Source organism: Babylonia areolata, chromosome 25 (assembly GCF_041734735.1).
Source record: "Babylonia areolata isolate BAREFJ2019XMU chromosome 25, ASM4173473v1, whole genome shotgun sequence".
Lineage (NCBI taxonomy): Eukaryota > Metazoa > Mollusca > Gastropoda > Neogastropoda > Buccinidae > Babylonia > Babylonia areolata.
Genome location: NC_134900.1, coordinates 19,113,626 through 19,118,625, shown reverse-complemented (window position 1 = coordinate 19,118,625; position 5,000 = coordinate 19,113,626). Strand labels below are relative to the sequence as shown.

General features: G+C 41.2%; 1 protein-coding gene across 2 annotated transcripts in view; it reads right to left on the bottom strand.

Moving 5' to 3' along the window:
• Positions 1 to 5,000, bottom strand: part of LOC143299425 (plexin-A2-like) — a 385,902-nt gene that overhangs the window by 316,573 nt on the left and 64,329 nt on the right. For both annotated transcript variants that reach the window (XM_076612611.1, XM_076612610.1), the window contains exon 2: positions 3,683 to 3,786. The gene's annotated coding sequence lies outside the window, so the exon portion shown is untranslated. The remainder of the gene's footprint in view (positions 1 to 3,682; positions 3,787 to 5,000) is intronic.

Below are 5,000 nucleotides of genomic sequence, written 5' to 3'. Positions count from 1 at the left end.
CACTGACACAGAGAGAACATCACACTGACACAAATAGAGAGAACATTACACTGACACAGAGAGAACATCACACTGACACAAACAAAGAGAACATTACACGGACACAGAGAGAACATCACACTGACACAAACAGCGAGAACATTACACTGACACAAACAGAGAGAACATCACACTGACACAAACAGCGAGAACATTACACTGACACAAACAGAGAGAACATTACACTGACACAGAGAGAACATTACACTGACACAAACAAAGAGAACATTACACTGACACAGAGAGAACATCACACTGACACAAACAGAGAGAACATTACACTGACACAAACAAAGACAACATTACACTGACACAGAGAGAACATTACACTGACACAAATAGAGAGAACATTACACTGACACAAACAGCGAGAACATCACACTGACACAGAGAGAACATCATACTGACACAAACAGAGAGAACATTACACTGACACAAACAGAGAGAACATTACACTGACACAAACAGAGAGAACATCACACTGACACAGAGAGAACACACTGACACAAACAGAGAGAACATTACACTGACATAAACAGAGAGAACATCATACTGACACAGAGAGAACATCACACTGACACAAATAGAGAGAGCATTACACTGACACAGAGAGAACATTACACTGACACAAACAGAGAGAACATTACACTGACACAGAGAGAACATCACACTGACACAAACAGAGAGAACATTACACTGACACAGAGAGAACATCACACTGACACAAATAGAGAGAGCATTACACTGACACAGAGAGAACATTACACTGACACAAACAGAGAGAACATTACACTGACACAAACAGAGAGAACATTACACTGACACAGAGAGAACATCACACTGACACAAATAGAGAGAACATTACACTGACACAGAGAGAACATCACACTGACACAAACAAAGAGAACATTACACGGACACAGAGAGAACATCACACTGACACAAACAGCGAGAACATTACACTGACACAAACAGAGAGAACATTACACTGACACAGAGAGAACATTACACTGACACAAACAAAGAGAACATTACACTGACACAGAGAGAACATCACACTGACACAAACAGAGAGAACATTACACTGACACAAACAAAGACAACATTACACTGACACAGAGAGAACATTACACTGACACAAATAGAGAGAACATTACACTGACACAAACAGCGAGAACATCACACTGACACAGAGAGAACATCATACTGACACAAACAGAGAGAACATTACACTGACACAAACAGAGAGAACATCACACTGACACAGAGAGAACACACTGACACAAACAGAGAGAACATTACACTGACATAAACAGAGAGAACATCATACTGACACAGAGAGAACATCACACTGACACAAATAGAGAGAGCATTACACTGACACAAACAGAGAGAACATTACACTGACACAGAGAGAACATCACACTGACACAAATAGAGAGAGCATTACACTGACACAGAGAGAACATTACACTGACACAAACAGAGAGAACATTACACTGACACAGAGAGAACATCACACTGACACAAACAGAGAGAACATTACACTGACACAGAGAGAACATCACACTGACACAAATAGAGAGAGCATTACACTGACACAGAGAGAACATTACACTGACACAAACAGAGAGAACATTACACTGACACAAACAGAGAGAACATTACACTGACACAGAGAGAACATCACACTGACACAGAGAGAACATCACACTGACACAAACAGAGAGAACATTACACTGACACAGAGAGAACATCACACTGACACAGAGAGAACATCACACTGACACAAACAGAGAGAACATCACACTGACACAAACAGACAGAACATCACACTGACACAAACAGACAGAACTTACACTGACACAGACAGAACATCACACTGACACAAACAGAGAGAACATCACACTGACACAAACAGACAGAACATCACACTGACACAGAGAGAACATCACACTGACACAGAGAGAACATCACACTGACACAGAGAGAACATCACACTGACACAAACAGAGAGAACATTACACTGACACAAACAGACAGAACATCACACTGACACAAACAGACAGAACTTACACTGACACAGAGAGAACATCACACTGACCCAAACACAGAGATAACATCACACTGACACAAACACAGAGAGAACATCATACTGACACAAACACAGATAACATTACACTAACACAAAAAACATTACATGGGCACAAACACAGAGGACATTAACACAAACACAAACACAGAGAACATAACATAAACACAGAGATAACATTACATTAACACAGAGAGAACATTCTACTGACACAATTAGTGAGACAGACAGTCAGGTGTGGAACAAAGACTGAGAAACCCCGAGACAAACAGATCAGGAAAGAACGATAGCGAAACAGACTCACACTCAGCCAAGACTCGGTTAATTGCTAATGCGGAGAGAGCCAATTTCTCGCCACACGCAAGCTGCTGAAGTGCCAGAGGTAAGGTGTGTGTTTTGTTTTTTGTTGTTGTTGTTGTTGTTGTTGTTGTTGTTTTTTTTAAAGCATTCTTGTCTCCTTCAATTATTTTTAAGTATTCTTCTCGGGTTTTTTTTTCCCCTCAGAGGCATATCTGAAGGAATGTTTGACAATTTGAAGATCTTTTCTGACGTTGCAGAAGATTTGTTGCACTGTGCTTACAGGCCACCTGTTATGTTGTTTGATGTTTTCCACTTGTTGGAGTTTTGTGGCTGTTTGTTGTTTCATTATTTCGCACCCTACTTTGCCTTTTAAAACTGTTTCCCCACACGCGCACACACACATATATACACATACACATTCACATACACATAAATGCACACATATAGGCGCGCGCGCGCATACACACACACACACACACACACACACACACACACACACACACACACACTCCCCAAAGCCTCTTCTCCTTTCTTTATCTCATCTAAGATCCCTTAGAATGGGAAGATTTACAACTGAAGACGGTTACAGATACTGAGAGAGACATAGATAAACACATCAAGACAGACCTACAGACAGTAACAGATATACAAAAACAGACAGAGACAGAGAGGTACAGCGACATAGTTCCAAATGGAAAAGAAAAAAAAGCAAAACAGAAAGATATCAAACAAATAAGAAAGAAAACTTTAGGATGTATACATAGACCAAAAAAAAAAAAGGAAGAAAGAAACATTAAAAGAAATTCCCAACGATCTATGTTTGCTGTGATCGAATTTCGTCTTCTGAACAATATAGTTATATACACCTATTCAGTTTAACAGTCCTTCACAAATGTTGAAGGCAAGTCTCAGTGAACTAGTACAGCAACCACAGACAAACTCAATGAATGCAGAAATAAAACTCGTGAGAAGGAAAGCGAATGGGTTAAAAAAAATTCTGTCACAACCTCCACTACCACTTTTAACAACAGAGAAAATAACAAGGACAACAACAACATATTATTTGATTAGATGAAAACAACAACATCAACTGCCCGCATCGACAACGAGGAAATGACAATGGTGATGATTAATGTTAGAGTGACGATGATATGTGATAATGACAACCATCAGTAACAGCGATGATGACGATACGCCGCTGATGACAAGGAAGACGAGGACAATGGTTAATAAACAGAGAAAACCCCTCACCTTTTAACAGTCAATACCACTGACGGTGACCGCAGAACACATCCACCGAATCCTTGCACAACCTGCCTGCAGTTGCTTCAACGTGTCACACAAAGTCTGGTCGGCTGAAAATGAATTGAGAAAACAGCACTGAGATAGGTATAACTGACAGCGAAATCCCTGTCTGTGTGTCTGTCTTTCTATTTAACCCCTCCTCCCCTCTTGTCCATCTCTCTCTCTCTCTCTCTCTCTCTCGCTGTTTTGCATGTCTGTAAGTGTGTCTGTGCGTGACTGAAACATGGCTGAGCGACACAAGAAACGAATGATAAGCGCCCAATGGCAGCCGTCAGTCCACTGTACCAAGGAAGCCTGTTGTGCAAATGACCCCATGTTTGTGAAGCGCCTAGAGCTTGGTCTCTGAACGAGGATAAGTATCCGTATCATCATCATCATTTCTCCCCCCCCTCTCTCTCTCTCTCTCTCTCTCTCTCGCCCACACACACACACACACACACACTATTGTAGTGTACTGTATTGTATTCTATTATGTTGTTGTGTATTGTTTGCCTGAACGCGCGCGCGCGCGCGCGTGTGTGTGTGTGTGTGTGTGTGTGTGTGTGTGTGTGTGTGTGTGTGTGTGTGTGCGTGTGTGTGATCGTATGCACATATGTGTGTGTGTTTGCTTACACATTGCGTATGCATGTGCGTGCTGTGTTCATGTGTGTCTCAAATGCGTGTCCATATTAATACGTATTGCTTACACACTCTGTAACATTAATAATGAGACGCAACACGAAGTGATAAATGAATAAATATATGAATTATTTAAGTAAGTAAATGAATGAATGAATAAACAAACGAATGTATAAATAGATAAAAGGAGAGATAAATATATAAAAAGAAGAAGAACTAGATAAACCAAAAATTTCTCAAACGTTTCTGAATGAAATCCAGGAATGTCAGAATGGATTCCACCCTCCCTCCTCACAAACACGCAAACCCAACAGAAGTGACTGCCAACGTCAACACACCTGTCTCGCACAAACCACAACACGTGGTGGCTGAGGAAAATGCCAGAAAATACACTCACTGATGCACGCGTGCACACAGTTTGAGATGTGTGCGTGTGCCAATCAACTTTAACACACACACAAACACGCGCTTATGTGCGCACACGCACAGCTATAACGAGAGGAACAGACAGAGGCAGAAGGAGGAGAAACAGACAGACCCACATGCACAGACAGAGGAAGAGATACATAGTGAAAGTGGAACGGCAGGGGTGGGTTGCGTGAGTGAACTTAGCAGCGTTAAGTTTGCTTATCGTTAAGAATGTTCC